General features: G+C 40.8%; 1 protein-coding gene across 1 annotated transcript in view; it reads left to right on the forward strand.

Moving 5' to 3' along the window:
• Positions 1-5650: 5650 nt before the first annotated feature.
• The window catches only part of ppp1r16b (protein phosphatase 1, regulatory subunit 16B), an 83505-nt gene continuing 70471 nt past the window's right edge, over positions 5651-18684 (forward strand). The window contains exon 1 of the mRNA XM_040116165.1: positions 5651-5818. The gene's annotated coding sequence lies outside the window, so the exon portion shown is untranslated. The remainder of the gene's footprint in view (positions 5819-18684) is intronic.

Below are 18684 nucleotides of genomic sequence, written 5' to 3' on the forward strand. Positions count from 1 at the left end.
GCAGCGCTGTTAACCGCAGGACACAGGTCAATAACATAAGCTGCAGCATCCTTAAAAGAAAAGGGGCAATGCAGCATGAGTACGTAAATTACACTGTGATAAATAACAGTCTGATTGATATACAATCGATTGCAAAAAAGTTGATGATAAGAGCGTACCACATACGCGTTGATTTGACAACATGGACTCATTGCTTGCAACATCTTCTTGGCACTGATCCACTGATTCACCATAGAGAGAAGAGAGAGGCAAAGACAGACACATAAAGGAGGGGATGGATCAACGCAGGCCAGAAAGGCGTGCTGTGTATTGTGGAGCAGATTTATAAAACGATTTTTAATAACACCACAAAAACAAAGATTGTCTTTCCTGGAACACTCCTTCAGGGGGGAGATTGTCTGCCTGCTTATTCAAACCATAAAACCTGATGATGGAAAGCTTCGGACTTCAAAACTCACTTTCAAACGCAGCGCTTAATGATCAGATTAATCATTTTTGAGCACCTTACAGTCAGCATCTCCTGCCTCTCCTGGACAAAGTTAAATTGCTCCGGAATAAACTCAAGTGCACACTTAAGGGGACACAGGCAAAGACCTAATCTTTATTCTTAACTGTTACCTGTGGGCTTTGCTTGGTCGTGCCACTCCCAAAACAACACAACCACCCCTCTCTGCTCCTTGGGAAATGTGGGGCAAGTGCAAATCCATGAAATATGTAACGAGTAAAGTCTTGAGCCTGTCTGCCATTTCCAGCTGCCATGGGACCAGGAAGATTGGGGTTAAGGGGAGAAAGGGGTGAGTGTATGTACAAATACTTTACTTCGGCAACCATTACTGCTGACCCAGATTCTCAGATCAGCGTGTTTGAATGTTAAAATTTCCCCACTGAATCCAAGAGTCTCTTTGGATATCATTATATTTTAATAAAATGTTATGATCATTATGTTTGTCATTTCTTATGAGTGTTGCAGGTTTGTAACCTTGTGGCAATCGTCCTTACCTGTCACTTTTCAAAAGCTTGGAGATCTTTATATTGAGATCATTTTGCTTTGACTCACGTTGACCTGAAGTATTCAGTAGCTGACACTTGAAAGCTGCTCTTAATAATCAAAAGTCTTTCATCCCCGAGGAATCCTCAGGAGCCCACAGAGTAGAAGTGTTTTTCCTCACTGGACAACAATGATAATTGAATCACTGAATGTTTAATAATTTAAAAGAGAAAAGAAAGGTGGGCCAGCTCGTTTACTACCTCAGACAGCTTAAGAGATTCCGAGTCTCTCTGGGCATCCTAAAGACCTTCTGCTCAGATGATGTGAAAAGCATCACGAACTGTCCCGCTCAGAGCTGTACCCGCAGAGAGTGGTGTACCATAGGATCTACACTCCCCCATCTCTGCAGGACTTACTGTATACACCTAGTTGCAGAACCGGAGCTCAGGCCATCAGGATGTTGAACCTCTGTACATCTTCTGCTTTGTCTAACATTAACAGTAAACATAACCGGGTTGACATTACATTTCTTTCAAAACATATTTATGGTTGCAATTAGTATATAAAAGTAATCTCTAGGAGACAGGGTGCAGCACATTGTCCTCAGTGCATCCTTTGAGCTTTTGCACTGTTCTTCATGTGTACAAAATATTATTTTATAATTTGCCTTTGACATATGTACATTTTAGAGGAAACTACACAACTAAAATAAACACTTGAGCATTTTAATACGTAAATCACATAGTTTTTCATCTTTGAACCTTTATCCTATTTCTTTCTCTGTTATTTATTTTTTTTTTTTTACTAATTATTATTCTTGATTGCACACAGGCCTTTTGACACAGCCTCAAAACTACTCCACCCTATGCGGTACGACTGAGAAAATGCCACTTGATTCACTTCATGTGATGGGTGGGTGATTGCTCAGGGTGTGGCCACAGAGAGACGACAGACAAGGAAGTAAAGACAAGAAGGAGAGAAAATTAAAAAGGAAAGGAGACACAAGTAGGCAGAGACAAAACATACAGAAATAAAGAGGGGAAATTCTAAAGAGTGGAAGAGAAATCTCAGAAACTGCATTCATTTTTTATGTGCATTAGACTCTTTCAAGGTCTAGTGTCTTACCAGAGAGGCTGTGCCGACAAAGCAATAATTTTATTTTCCACTTCAGTGTATTTTTGACACCTCATGAGCATTAAGGAAAGTAAAAAAACTGCTAAATAATAAATTAAACAGAGAGTCTGTAGAAAAATGTAATTTTATCAGGGTGAGTGGTTGGAATACACAGCAAATTTAGTGTCCCAAACAAGAATTAGACTTATTGAATTATTAACTACTGGCTTATCAAAAACTCTTCATCTTAATGGTCATTAGGCAGCAACCACCATATAGTTATTTACAAGTTATTCACATTTACCAGTCTTCAAGTGTCCTAACTTTTTTATGAATATAAAGCAGCACAGCATTAGAATCAACTTTATGGGCCAAGTATGTCGACATACACAAGTCGTCGGTGCTTGTAAACAGAGGCATGTTAATGTACAGCAAGATGGGTCCACTCAGTGTCTTGTAGCCGAGATCTGAGCTGGATGATCTGACTTTGGTTGGGTCCAAACATATATTTTGTCTAATTTGGTAATGGCCTGTTCTATTGCTAAGCAAACTTGCCATCAGCGTGGCCAAAACCATTGCAGGAAAATTTTTTCTTTTTTGAGGCAAGACACAGAGTGTGAACTGTGGTGTATAGCAAAATAACATGTTCTGCCCCTCGCCTCAACCCTCGCTGCTCAATAATTGGTGGTGGTATCGTGCTTCTGCCAGAATTGGTGTTTGCTGTCTATTTAGGTCTCTTTGGGTTGACTGCATTATGGTTTGGGTCTGATTATCTTCAGGTGTATTTTTGGAACCTGTCCGACTGTATCAGGTCGCTTGTTGAATTTACTCATGCAGTTTGGGTTTAGGTAGGTTTTCTGCAGGTTAGATTTAATGAAGACCGATATATACCTGCAAGCTGGTATACTAGTATGCGAGAACCTGACACAACTCGGAACGGAAAGAGCACTGACTCGAGGTGACTATGGGCGCGGAGACCATCGCTAAAGAGGCACAGAGGCTGACTCTTGATTCTCTGGGCTGCATGTGGGTGAACGTGCGAGGAGAAGAAGGTTTTACATGTGTTTATTTGTAAGGTCAGGGAGGCTCAGATACAGTGCACACTGTCAGGGCCTGCTCCTCGGATCACAAAGACTGTGGAAGCTAAATTTCTAGTTTTTGTGTCCGCGTTGCTGCAAGGGTCTGCGTGATGTAAACTTTGTCATCTGTTCATGTCTGCAAAGGCCCGCGTTGACCGTCTGTTTCCAATGTAAAATGTATGACCAGCCATTTATGCAGACATCATATGTAGTCTGTGTCTGTGCCCAGGCAAAACTTTTCTAATTTTGTTTTTCAGCACATCATCTGTGACAGATGTAATTTTTGGCTGTTTGACAGATTTTCTCCCTGGTTCATTTCTGTTGTGAGGATGTCGGGAGACGCTAAGAACTTGCTAAGAACTCGCTAAGAACTCTTCATTCAAAAGAATATCTGAGGTAATTAATGAACACTTAATTGTCTCGTCCTCCAATATAAGATGGCCTCCACGTTTTTAAACCTAGTTTCCTGAAAAAAATATTGTCTTATATTCAGGCCAATACAGCACCTTTTTCCTCAGGAGGTAGAGAACTCACTGCATAAATTGTTTCCATTCATTCCGCTTCGGGGCTACGCCTAGGTCTTTTACTGGTAGGGAAAACAGTATAATATTAAAGAAAACCATCTGGAAAGCTCGAGTTGCTTGGAATAATTAAAACAAAAGATATCAAGGGTTGCAGGGACTTAGGGCACCCCCCCCTCCCCAGGGTCAGCTGAAAAAAACAAAAATGAGCCAAGTGTAAATCTGTATTCTTGGTTTATAAATCTGTGCGCATGGTTTATAAAGTGTGCTCTCGCTTTTGCAATCAGAAAGATTTGTAAACCGTGTGGACGGATCATAAACAAACACAAAGTTTAGCTAACAAGACAGCCTGGGAAGCTAACGTTAGTTGCTTCCCTACTAGCGTCAAATTGAAAGGTTGGTTTTTTTTTGAGTCAAAAGTACAATAAATACAACGTTACACAACGTTACACAAAGCTGTGAAAAGTCCCATGCAAAAAACAATATAAATGTAGCATTAAATCTACTCTTAAATGCAGATAAATTGGACTTACTTGGAGGATGCAGTTGTCATTTTGCAAATCCAACAACTGTTTGGATATGATTTAATAATCATGGTCGCAGCAACAGTACCAACAAAAACAGCCCTTTAATTACAATAATCAACGTAGTGCGCCCCCTGAACTGTCCATCACAAGTTGACAACATGATGGAATAAACGCTGCTGCGCCTCGCTGTTTTTCATCTGCCCTGCGCTGCACGTGTACTGTGCACACTGTGCACTGAAAGTGGGGGATGATGGGAACCGACTGATGCGCAACTGTGCGTCATTCCGCCCGAGTCCGGGACGTAACACCGACTGACTGATGGCACACGCTAGATGGGATCAGCCAGAGGGACGCTTCATTTATTATTAGCTCAAATTATTTCATAATCAAAAGGTCCAAGCCTCCATGTGCACAAGGATGAAAACGGAGAACGGAGGAGGAAAAGAAAACCCATTAGTAGTGGTATTAATAGCGGTATGTCGTCTTATGTTAACATTAAAATACTGTTTTGTGCATAGACTTTTTATTTGTAGTGGCTACCTAGCTAAGTAGCAATAAAGCTAATGCTAGATAATGATGCTACGATAGCTGCTAGACTCAGACACAGACCGAAGGATATGAAACTGAATGGAAAGCCGGCAGTGGAGGAAGAAGCTTTCGGATTCTTTGCTTAAGTAAAAGTACCAGTACAGCTGTGTAAAAATACTCAGTTACAAGTATAAGCCCTGCGTGAAAAATCCCACTTAAGTAGAAGGACACAGTAAAAGTAACTAGTAACTAAAGCTGTCAAATACATTTTGTTTAGTAGCAAGTACAATATTTCCCTCTGAAATGCAGTGGATGGAAAGTATAAAGTAGCATAACATGGAAATACTCAAGTAAAGTACAAGTACCTCAAATTTTTACTTATGTACGGTACTCGAGTAAATGTGACTCGTTGCTTTCCACCACCGCAAGCCAGTGGCCAGCCACCTGGAAAACCCCCCCAAAATGGCTAGAGCCGGCCCTGCACCTCAGCCCCCCCCCCTGGAGGGTCGCCTCAGGGCGACTGGTCCCACCAGTGCGGATGCTCCCCGGGACCAGCTCTGTTTTATGGGCGAGGGGGCGTTAAATCAGCAGCGGGTCAGCGGAAACTTTCCTCACCGCTCACAATAGCTGTTTTCGCGCACTTCAATATCGGTCATATGACTTTTTTTCTTTTTTTCCTCCCCTAACTTGAAAGTTAGTTCGGGTAGGTGGAAGGGTAACGCACACCTACCCCGCCGCTCGCCGAGGCTGCATCCGCCCTTCAGTCTCCTCCTCCCGCTCAGCTCCGCCCTCAAGGAGTGACTTGGTGTTGGAGAGAAGACAGAGAGAGAGAGATTGAGATTGTGAGAGACACACAGAGAGAGAGAGAGAGAGAGAGAGAGAGAGACTCCGCAGACACACACATACACACACACACACACACGCTTGCAGAGTCACACATTACACGTTTCTTACCAGCGCTGCCGTGTCTCTACTAACGGGACAAGTTTAAACCTCCGGGATATCGCTGCTCGCTCTCCGCTTTTCTCTCGCCTCCATGTGAACATCTCGACCCGGAGTGAGGTGAGTGCACAAATTTAGACATGTGGACAGTTTCAGTTTTTTGTTTTGTTTTTCTTTTTTCTTTTTTCGTGGGGTGGTTTGGAGGTGTGAGCTGGGGACTGGTTGTGACTGAGCGAGGGGGGAGAAGGGGATTTTTCTCAGCGGAGGAAAAAGCGGCAGGCAGGCGGAGAGGGGGCATGTCCGACTCTTCTTGGAGCAGTTTTAGCTAGCTCACTTTACCGCTTTTCCAGGGTCACCGAGCGCCGCCCGAAGCTGCGATCCAGCCGGCGAAAAACCGTCGTTTCCGCTGCTGGCGCCTGTAAATTCGGCCGCACGGCACGAGATTAGCAGATCGGCTTCAACATCCTCCCCGGGATGTTGAACGTTACACCGCTGTAGTGTTACACATGGCTTTTCCTACCACGGCGTTTCTCCAGCAGCAGCAGCAGCAGCAGCAGCAGCCTCGGCTGCTGGGACACTTGGACACAGTTTGAAATGGTTGAAGGCTGCAGGGACTTCTGCAGTTTTTAACTCAATAAGTCAGCAGTGCAGGAGCGGGGAGAGCTCACCGAGGCTGCAAACGTTGAGGTTTTGTAAACTGAGGCTTTGAAGGAGGAGCAGTGTCTTATTCTAAAACTTTTGAATGGAAAATATGCACACATCTTAACTCCCCTCCCCCTTTTTGTATGTACAATGTGTTTGTTGCTTTTACCCCCCCTTCATCTTCATGATACAAAAATCTGGGTTTTTAAGACTTTTTTTCCCTTTTTTTTCCTTTTCTGTTTTTTACTTGGGTCACTAGGGGAGTTATGGCTGCTAATATTTTATATTAATTATTCAGTTAGTCTATTCAATCAGTGAACCATTTATTTAGTATCAGAAATAGTGACACATACATATCATAATTTCCCAGAGCCCAAGTCAAAATCTTAAACTGCTTTGCGTAACAAAGAGTCTGAAACCTAAACATTTTTTCATTATCAGTTGTTTTTTTTTTTTTTTTAGATTAATGGTTTTAATTGTTTAGTCTTTAAAATCTCAGAAAATGTCCATCACAGTTTCCCAGAGCCCAAGGTGAAGTTTTCATCCAATCAGCAGTTTCAAACCCAGAGAGATTCAGCCTACAATCATATAAAACAGAGGCGAGCAGGAAATCCTAACATTTGATAAGCCTGAAGCAATGACCGATGGTATTGCTCGATAAATTACTTAAAAGACTGACAGACTAGGCCACATTCAAAATCTATGAGAGCCTTAGTACAAATGATGACAAGAGAGCTGTACCATTTACAGGCTCTGTCTCCGCCGCTGCCCTCATGCCCTGTCTCATGTTCACACACCGACACACAAAGAAAAGATGGAAATCATTATCGGCTGTGTTCGTCCCACTTTGTGCCAGATGGACATTTTGCTAGAGTAGGTGGTATCCCTGCCTGGCAGTGTTGGCATTTAAATGTTTGATGTGTGGAGACGTCCTGAGCGCGCCTTCCTGCTGTTCCTCTTAGCGTCTGCAACGCCTGTCGGCGCATGTTGAAAATGAGCTGTTAGAGAGAAGAAAGAGAGAGACGGTGCATCTGCCTACATGTATACAAACAATACTTAACATACACGTACATACACATGTATGTGTGCATGCAAACGTGAGTATCTGAGAAGCGACGTGCAGGCCTGCATCACAAACATCCAGACTGTAATGTTTGATTACATATAGGCACTTTCTGCTGGGCATCTTATGTTTTATGAGCAAGGTTTCGCACTGCACTGCACAACATATGGTTCTGTTTCAGTTTTGACATGTGATGTTCACGAGTGGACCTCTCAATGCAAAGAAGACATGTAAAGCAAACTAGGCCCATCAGTAACCTCAGCCCCGAACGCTCTGGGTCCTTACATATGACCAGCGGTATATGAGCTGTGCACATTGGTAGACGGGGTGCAGGGGCGAAGTGCAGCGTAGGTTTATGTCACCAACGTGTGGTACGTAGCAGGAAAGCCCCCGGAAATTTCCCAAACTAAAACAGCAAGCTTAGCAAAGACTGCTTTGGCAGGAAGGCAGTTGTCCTCTTTCGGAGAAGAACACAAGTTAAAAAAAAGACTCGATCCAGAAGGGTTGGAGTGCATGAAACCTTTTTCACCCATCACACGTAGCGTTTGGGTTTCAGACAGTTTTTGCTTAATGGCTGTTTCTGAAAAGTCAACAAAAAACAAGTTAGACTTAAAAATTAATGAACATTAAGCACAGCAGCGATGCAGTGATGCATAGGACCTAAGGTAGCGCTACTATGAGGTTCAGCATCTTTGATCTCTCCACAGGAAAACAAGATTTCATGTGTAGAGAGCCGTACTGCCTGAAAGTGATAAAATGCAGGTAGAGCTGCAACAATGAGTTGATTAATTGATTAGTCAGTTGAAGGAAAATTAAATGGCAGCTATTTTGGTATTGAATAATCATTTTAGTTGTTTTTTTTTTTTTTTAAACAAATGGTCAAATATTTGCTGTTTTTAGCTTCTCAAATATGAGGATTTTATGTTTTTCTTTTTCACGCATGATAGGAAAGTGAATATTTGGACTGTTGGTCAGACAAGACGTTTGAAGGTGTCACCTCGGTCTGTGGGAATTTATAACAGGCATTTTTCACAACTTTTCTGGCATCTTATAGAAAAAACGAGGAGTGGATATAGTTACTGGCAGATTAATCAATAATGAAAAATAACCCTTAGTTGCAGCCCCAAATGCAACTATGGTTTGGCTCCAGTGGCTGGGTCCGAGAGGTAAAATACATGGTGCTGTTAAACGCCGCTGAATCATTTTATTTTGAAACGGCAATACCATACATTCAGATATGTATTTTACCGCATCAGCACATATATAATATGTATAGCAGGTCAGTTACACGACAAGTCATCGGCAGACGAATGCTACAATTCTGATGCTTGATAAATCTTTTTGGTCATTTTCATGCAAACATTCGCAAGGCAGTTATAATGGACATTTTTCACTGTATTCTGAAAACTGCAGACCAAAGATAAATTGATTAATCTAGAAAGTCAGCGGCAAATTGTTTAATAATGAACATAATCATTAGTTGCAGACCCACTAATTCTTTTAGATCTCAGTGATAAATGTGTAGTTATTAAATATGAACTCAACTTATTGCATACATTTGTTTTAAGCTCGACCTGAAAATATTTCAAAGGATTTTGATTCAGTGTTGGATTTAAATTTGATACAATACAAAAACATTTGAAGTGGGTAAGTGTGACATACAGTTTTCACTAAGCCTCCTGTGATTTAGTGGATATTCTGTAGACACCAGATAATATAGAGTCCTGTAATTGTATTGTGCTGATCATGGATTTAGCCTTGATTGATACATGGGTCTTTTCTGAAATGGAGTTGTGTCGAGTCAACCAGAGAAATAAACAACTGCCTCAGTTCTCCCTCTAAAGTCAAACTAATCGTCGAAAGAGTGATATGTTTCCTTCCACATGGAGTTAAACCGCATATTTGGTGAAATTATGCACAGTAACAGATGTTTTTTCATACATTAGAAAACATAATATTGCAGACCCAATGCATGCACATAGACACACACACACACGTACACATTGGCATTGCACTCCTGCGCATTACAACCAGCAGTTCCTCTGGTATTTCAGATGATCAATCATAAGGCTTTATACAGTGTAATGGCAAAATTAGATTTCTCTGAGTGTCTGAGAAGCCCCACCGCTCTCCTTCATTACTTCCTCTTCACTGATGAGCTGCCTCCATAATATATTCTCTGTAGTTTTGTACCCTAACTGATGTTTAATTATTCGACACAGTGATTTGGCTGTTGCTTATAAAATATTGAAACCGAAGTGGCCCAGGAGGAACGCTGAAAGACACCGGCTTCACTTTCTCCGTAAATATGAGTTGGAGTGGAGCCGGGCACCGTCTGTTACTGACATCAAAGCAAGTCAACACAGACACACAACCACCAAGAAAGTTTTTTTTTTTTTTTTTTTAATTTTTACTAAATAAACCCCCCCCTAAAAACAATTTCCCTTTACAAGTCCTTGCAGGAAGTCTGTTTCTCATGTTTGAATCGAAAATCTGTTTGTCGACCTCCTGCTGCTTAAGACGTCCTCTCCGAGCTGTGCCTGAAACGAGTGTCCTTGCTTACTTTTGAAAAGCGATTATACTAGATCAGCGTTCTGATTACAGTGAGCAACCGGGCACTGCCTGCTAATCTGTGGTATTAATACTGAGACAGGCAAATCTCAGGGCAGCTATCAAGGCTACTTAAAGGCCCTCACAGTCCACTGTCACATTTCATGGCCATTTCTGATACACACTTAATTTAAGTGTAGTGTAGGTTTGGTTTGAGAATTATTTTTTTTGTATAGTGGGTGACTTGAAGTTATTAATGAAGGAATATTTGACAGGTACATTTTTTTTCACACACATTCTCCCAAAAATATATAGCAGTCAAGAGAGAAACCATTTCAAAATTAGTGGCAACACGAAGGATGCGGTTTCCTTCTGTAACTGTGACTTTTAGAGCCGCAACTAATAATTATTTTCATCATCTAATAATTTGTGGATTAATTTCTGCATTAATCTATTAACTGTTGGGTTCATAAAATGTCTGAAAGCTGTGAATAAACGTCCATCACAATTTTTAAGAGCCGAAGATGATGTATTCAAATATCCTGTCTTAGTCCAGAACCCAAAGATATTCAAATTAAAATCATGGAAGACCAAGAAACCACGCAAATATTCAAAAATGAGAAGGTGGAACCAGAAAAAAGATTAATCACAAATATCAAAATTGTTGCCGATAAATTTTCTGTCGATCGGCTTATGTTGCTCAGCTCCGGTATGTTTTCATCTTGTTTTTGTCTGTCTGTCTTGCAGCAAAGTCAGTTTTCAAATGTGCGGCAGTGGTATGAAATTGTGCCAATACCTGGTTTTAGACCAAATTAAAACAAGCGGGCATCGAAATTATCATATTCTCCAGATTGTCCCTAGAGTGGTGGGTTTTGGCAGCATAGGTATTTAGGTGATCAGCGCACAAAATGGTGGATCCCCTGCTGATGGATGCTGGGATGACAGAGCCCCTCATGTGACCGCTCACCGAGGAGCAGGATAAAACCACAAACATCATTGTTTTGTAGAGTAGAGCTTTGGCACAATGCCCTCCCAGTCAATCAGTCCTGTGTGTGTGTCTTTGTTGAAAATTAAAGCCATTTATCTTCAAACCCAATTTAAGGTTTCAGACAAGTTATAAAGGTTAAAAGCTCTTTGAGACAGTCGTCCTACTTATTGGGGCTCAGTCACGCCAGCATTTAAAAAAAAAAAAAAAAAAAGTATATTTTGAAACATTTTAAAAACAATTATTCGATTCGGTGACAGAAAACAAAGAGGGAGAGAGAAAGGGGGAAATGATGTGCAACAAAGCTTCCAAGTCAAACTGGCTACGTTGCAATCATCATATGGAGTATGTGTCTTAACCAATCAGCCGAACACACAGCAGTATTTGTAACAGGAACATTTCAGGCAGACAAGCCATTGCTTTTATCTGGTTTTCTTTATTTTGTCGAATCTATTTGCCACGACCAAAAATTGGCCAGCACCGATTAGTGGTAGGTGATACGACGATGTATACCATCAGACAATATAAATCAGAGATGTGGCAGCTCTCCCTTAGATATATCTGGGTGTATCAGGCCATTGTGGGCAATATTTCAGACCAAAAATCAGGATTGTTAAGGGGCAATATTAGATTTTTATAGGATTTTGGCATTAATGTGATGAAGTACCTTCATTTGTCAGGTATTTCATTTGCTGGATTAACCAAAGCAGAAATTCCAGTCTGGTTATTTTAAAATAAATAGTTTCTCAACTGGTTTTTCAGAAATTTGTATCATATCTCAATAATATATATGCATCTGTTGTGTGACGTAAAATTACATTTACTGTGATAGAGAGTTTTATTTAACCCTGCAGCCACTGCAAGTAGTCTCTACGGGATCAAACGTCCTGCATCATGTTGTTTGCGAGGATGCACAAATGGACTTCGCTGTGCTTTTTCCTAGCGTGCCCGGGCACTTAAGCTTCATACAGTCCTGTAAAAACTCATTAAATTATCTAAAAAAAACCCCAAACATATCAACAAGCTTATAAGAAGGCTGCTTTGCTAAGAATACATAAAGGGTATATTTTGATTTTCGCTCTTGTATTATTCTGCCTTTCTGCGTACTGACGTGCGTCCAGCACAGTGTGTTGTTGTCTTGTCACTAGAGGCTTTCGTGCGTTCCGAGGGGTCCTCTGTGACTCAGGGTTTTTTCAGCCTTTACTTGGTTGATATTGTATTTGTAGCTCACTGCGTGTTTTGTGTGTGAAAGCCCAGCATATCTTGCAGATGGTGTTTTTAGAAGCCGACCGTACAATCTGAGTCAGTTAAGCACTGTGAACAGGAAGTGAGATCAGAGGCGTTTGACCAGGGGGACATTGTAAAGGTTTTTTCCTCACATTGTTGAGGAAAGCACAGCACGCCTCAGCCTCTGTGGTCCAGTTTGACTTTGGCACATAGTTGCTCATATGCACACGAAACGCTTGAATTTCCCGGTGTCCTACTGAGTGTATCTTCATCATGTGTAGTCTGTAGTAAATAGATTATTTATATGAGGTCTCCAAAAACCCTCACTGTCTATAAAGAGTCATGCTTTTATTCTGCTCTCCTGATGAGCAAAATGCCTCTTAGATTAGACGAACACAGCTGTTGAACTTCAAAGGAAAAATACAGCCAACATTGAAAGTGTGGTTGAAACAGCCTCTCTCCAACTCTCTCTCTCTCTCTGTCTCTCTCTCTCTCTCTCTCTCTCTCTCTCTCTCTCTGTGTGTGTGTGTGTGTGTGTGTGTGTGTGTGTGTGTGTGTGTGTGTGTGTGTGTGTGTGTGTGTGTGTGTGTGTGTGCGCTTGTGTGAAGGCTGTTTTTATGAATTCTCCCTCTGCTGTTTGAGATGGGCCCTTTAATGTTTGGTTTGCTCTGTCTTACGCCTCTGTCGGCACTCTGCACCCATTGGTCTAAAATTGGCCGCACACTCTAGTGCCTGGTTGTACCAAGGCTGCAGCGTGCATGTGCGTGCGTGCGTGTGTGCGCATGCGTGTGAATATTTTGTTTTGTTTATTTTTATTTTTATTTTTTTTGCCCTCGGTGTCTATAAGCCTCTTTTCAATGTGCGAGTGTGAGGATAGATGTATCTGCAAGTGTCATTTTTTGCCCTTTTTTGAGTATGGCCCAGTGTTTTTGAAAACCCTAAATACACACACTCAAGCACACACAAACATTCCTGCTCACAAACATACCACACGTTGTTAACCACTAATGTTTTACCCATTACGGGTTTTAAGGTCTTATAAACTGGTGATAACCGATGATCCAAAGCTCTGATTTCTTCAGTACAGGATCCCTCCAAAAGGTTAACAGTTGTATCTATTTAAATATTGATGAGCGAGCACACATTTGTCTGAAACCCTCCTTTTAGGAAGAGACCAAATGTTTTAGGTGTATTGGTGTCCAGACCTGATGCTGGTCATGCCCTGCATGTGCCTTAACTGATCAGCGCCAGTTGCAGCATTAATGTACGGAAGGGGCAGGAAGTATGAGACACGGTCAGCTATCTACTGCCGTGGCTCAAAGTCCTACAGGGTTTCACTCCAGCTACACGATTATCTCCACAAAGGAAGTAATGTTTTTACTGTTTTTCTGTCCTGTTTGTTTGTCAGCAGGATGGATTTGAAATCATGTAAACAGCTTTCAAAGCAATTTAGTAGAAAGGAACAAGTGTTTGGTTTTGTTGTAGCTGCCCTAATAGCTTTGAAAGTCTTTCTTAATGTTGTGGCATAAGGCTTTGTTGAGCATTTTTGCTATTTTAGCAATGAATACTTGAATAACTTAAATGAGAGAAATCTGTCATATTTATCCCATGATTATTTGTGACTGTGCATTGTTGCAAATCCAAATTTGGATTAAAAATTTCTGAACATTTTCTACCATTAAAATGACAAATTTAGAGCATTGCGCATACTTGGCAGAGGTATGTGCTCTCTGTGTGCTTTGTAGTCTGGCATTGATTGATAGTCAAACCAGAAAGATATATTATATTGACTGAGAACTAATATTTTTATTTCTACCTTTTACAATGTTTCCATTATTTACTTCAAATTCTTACTCCACACACTAAAAACTGGACATAATTAGGAAATATTATATAAAAAAATGTACATGTAGTTAATAATGATGTGTCTTAACACTGGGTTTGTTTTAAATCTGAACTCGAGGTGTGATTATCCCACCTCCCACTAACCCTGCTAATCTGCCTTTACACTGACTTATCGTTGTTCCTGTCAGTGGTACATTTGAATATTCATTCCTTCACAAAGTGCAGATGTTTACCACCATTTCCAGGAAATATTGCCCATGCCTGTTTAGGCACATGCATGTAAACCGAGTACAGGTAAAACAGTGTGCAAATTAGTGCAGCGATGTGAGCACGACTGAAGGATGAATATTGTATGGCATGTAGATAGGCTTTAATGTGAGTTGAAAACAAAGATCAGAATTAAACATTATACTTTGTTAGCATGCAGGTCGCAGTAACATTAACGACACTGCAAGACGGCTAAGCTGTTACTTACAGTTTTCAGGTGATTTGCCAACCAAGGATTGTGATATGCCAGTTTCCGTTGGCATATCTAGCACTCGACTTTTTGGGGGTCATCTTCGCAAATTTTGAATTTATTCCAGAGGCTTGACTTGTTTCAACATCTTGCTAGCGTAGTTGTAACTTGTAAGCCAGGCATATGGTTATGTGTTACTGTCCCAGTGTCAGTGCTGGTAACGTTAGCCGAGAGCTGTGGCACACAAAGCTATCACTAACTTTAAATGTAATGGTGATGCATAATGAATAACGTTGGATTTTGTGGTAATGCCGACATTAATAATAATAATAATAATAGTGATGATAATAATAAACGCAGCATTCAAATACTGATATGGATGGTACCATGGCAACGATAGAAGCTTTGAAACTTGGGCATTTGGGTCAACCGTACCTCGCATGAGATTGAACAAAGTGTTCATATTTTTGGCAAACTGTCTCTGACTCAAACTGATCTGGTAGTGGGGTTGCACCCTAAATTACAAATTTGCCGAAATATAACGACCTGAAGAAAGTATTTTATCAATGTATTTGACTGCCAATTTTTTTATTTTATTTTTTTTTTTATGGGAACAAACCCCAAGTGACACATAAGCTCACTCAGTTTATGCTCACTGAGATTCACTGTCCAGCAGGAAGAACAGATTGTGGAGATCAACTGTACTCTCCTCCTTTTTGTGTGTGTCTACTTTTCTGAATCTTACAGATACAGAGAGATCTTTGTTTTGCGGCATAGTAAAATGAGAAATCGGCATGTGCAGCTCTTACTCTTCCCATGCCCGCAGTTACTGGGACAGTGCGGACTCACTGCGCACCCATCTTGGTTTGGTAGTAGATTAGAAGTGACACTTACTGCAGGCTGGCTGAGTCTAAGCCTTGTTTACTCTGGCTGGGTCTTAGCCGGGGACTCAAACTATCATTAGGCAGTGAAATGACTCAACAGCGGGACAGAGTTCCAGACTCTCCAGAGAGAGAGAAGACTAAGAGGGAAAACAGTTCAGAAAAGAAAGAGAAACATAAAAAGAGAGGATATTCCTAAATTTGGCTGGATATAGAGTGAACCGGAAGACTGCGGGGGGGGGGGGGTTGTTAGAACCTGGAGGCCAGGGCGTGCTATGGTCAAACCCTTTTATAAATAAACAGACAGATTGGTCTAAAATAAACACAATTCACTCATGTCAGTGTGGAGCAGATGGACGAATAACCCCACCCAGGACCGGGACAGTACAGCAGGACTAAGACATGGGCTGCTGCTGTTGTGCAGAGAGGCTGCAGGCCAGGTTTTCCCTGCACTGGGGTTGAAACCTTTTGTAAAGCCTCCCACATAGGAAAATCTGCAGAAAACAAACAGTCCAGACATTTATCCATTTCAAAATTGAGTTGTGGGAAGGAGATCAGTGTAGTGTCTTTTTGGGAAAGGTTGTGAACCCCAGCTGGAGGCTCTGGATTCCTTTTTGAAAGCTGTAAACCTGGTCATCTCACTGCATACCTCGGACTTGCACACTGTTCTGCTGATGTTAAAAAAAAAAAATGGTGGGCAGGTTAAATAAAAGCCGTACATTTATAAAAAAGCATCTCAAGGAATAAAAAGATCCATGACACAATAACGAAGATGACAAATAAATGGAGACTACAGACGTGCAATAGAAAAAGCAGAGCAAGAAGAATGATTAAACTATTTTTTGGACATGACAGGACATGAATCTTTACTGCAAAGTGCCTGCTGGTGAGAAGAGGTGAATTATATTCCTTCAAAGTTGGTCTAATGGACTGCAGGACAGGAATACAGATGACTGAGTTTAAGCTGCTTACACACAGGGAACCTGCACCATTTCTGGTTTAATTATCTGAGAAAATTAGACGTTTAAAATAGTCCAGGATGTCATATACAGGTAATCTGCTGTACATGGCAAAAAGTCTGTCATGTCTTTGACCACATGACTTGTCTGTGTTGTATAGATTATGCAATATTTCTGACAGACATGGCTTGTGACTCATGAGATGAGGTAATACAACATGTTCAAGGTACCTTGTGGAGCGTTTGACCAATATTAGTGCTACTGAGCCATGCTTTTACGAGTGGGTCCCCTTTTTTGTTTTGTAGCATAAGAACACACTGGAGTTGCAGTGCACATTTTTGCTGCTGGTTCCATCTTGTTATGCGACTGGACAATTGGTGGCGGTAATGTGCAAACTATTGAATAATGTGCCCGTAAAGGCATTGAAGGAGACCAGAAGCTATTTTTAAATGTTGTCTTCGCAAATGTTTTATGAGGAAGGAAATATATTTGGAACTGTAATGTTTAGTCAATTTATCAATGGCAGCCATTTTGACAATTGACATTCTCTGGTTCCAGCTTCTAAAATGTGAAGAATTTCTGTTTTCTCTGTTTTACATTAACAAAAACAAGAATTTGAAGACAACACCTGGAAAGTCGATGATCAATTGAGAAGTATGATAAATTGATAATGAAAATAATCATCAGTTGTGGTTCTAAATGCATGAAGTGAATTTGTTTGACTTCGTTTTGGTGAGAAAAACTGATTAGAAACATTCAGTGGGGTCCATAAGTCTGAAACCACTTTCGTCTCAGATTTATGAACAAGGGGGAACAAAGATGCACGAACAGAGATAAACAAAGAAGCTTACGAGATGTACAGTAAGAGTGCTCAATCCTTCAATTTGCACACTGTCTGCTGGGTAATCTGAGGCTTTGGCCTCCTTCTGACCTGCTGCTGATGCTGTGGTGGCCTTGTTCAGGGATGGAAAATGTTTTTGTATGTATTCGTTGACATATTTTTGTGTCTCTGGGTCTGCTACAAATAGAAGATCTAGCAGTATAATGATTAATCAGTTACCAGATCATTATTTATATCCATATTAAACAAAGAAAAAACAAGCAATCCTTAAGGCTTCTGCTAGATTTTTTTTGGCTTTAATTCTAGGAGAATAAGTAATAGCCGTATACAAACGAAAGAGGAATTTGGGCTCTTACAGGCAAAATGGTGGGTTTGTGTTGGAAAAAAAGTGTAACATTTGGCCTAGATTGCTGGAGTTTTGAACGCCAGATGCCAAAACCTGTCAAAATTGTCAAAATGTGGCACTGGGACGCATGTTTTCAGTTTACCTGCTATTTATTTACATCTGTCCTTCCTCACATTATTACCATCTGTGGCAGATGGAAGACCGTGAGACAAAGATGAATCAATCTGAGACGAGAATTTGAATAAATCTTCTTCTGATTCCACTACGAACATATCAAGAGCATGCAAAGTGTCTTGTTGTTGTTTACCTCTTCCACATTGTGTAGCTTCATTTTTATTCACATCACACAAGAACAATGTAGCAGACTGATAGCACATCTTAGCATGTCTCAATATTTGAGAGAGGGCAGGTTGCATTTTAGTTTGAGTTTGTTTTTCCATATAGATGTTGATAGATCCCACTAAAATACTGTTTTCTTCCTCCATGATTCAGCTAGCGTGTGACCATAAAGTCCATTAAGTGAAAGTGTCAGATAAATTCTGCTGTTTTGTAACACCTGCATGTGTCCTTAGATGGGACTGTCAATCTTCAGAGGCATTATTTGAGTGGATGAAAGTGCAATGCCAAAATCTCTTGGCTTGTTCAGGCTTTTTTAGTTATTAGGATGAAGTACATTTAGCATTATTTGTCTTTGGCGCTGCCTCCCTTCACTCAAAACAGCAAAAACAAGATTGAAAGGCTGGGTAACAAGATAAACTTGAAATAGACTTGAAACGATGTTCTTCGTTGTAGTGTCATAGCAGATATTCTAAGTAATAAAGTAGAATTTTTGGAATTGGCCAAATAAAGAGAATGTAAAGACACAGTAAAAGACAAAATGTGAGAAATGACACCGTATTTTCATAGATTATTGGGAAAATGTGTCTAAACAACAGTATTACTTTGTTCTTGCAGTCTTTTAAAGAAGTTGTGATGCCTGCTACTCTCACAAGAACTTAATTGAAATATAAGGTCTCAGATTGAAACCACCATCTTAGGTGACCCCCCCTCATCCAGGGGGACTTGTAAAAGGTCACTGACCCCCATATCTTACACTTTTCCTTTGGGTTATTGGAGGCGAGTTCTGGATTTGTCCAGGCTGCTGTATACTGGATTGAAAACAGTACAATGGTGGAACTGTTGATGTGGTG

This window comes from Xiphias gladius, chromosome 21 (assembly GCF_016859285.1).
Source record: "Xiphias gladius isolate SHS-SW01 ecotype Sanya breed wild chromosome 21, ASM1685928v1, whole genome shotgun sequence".
Classification (NCBI taxonomy): Eukaryota; Metazoa; Chordata; class Actinopteri; order Istiophoriformes; family Xiphiidae; genus Xiphias; species Xiphias gladius.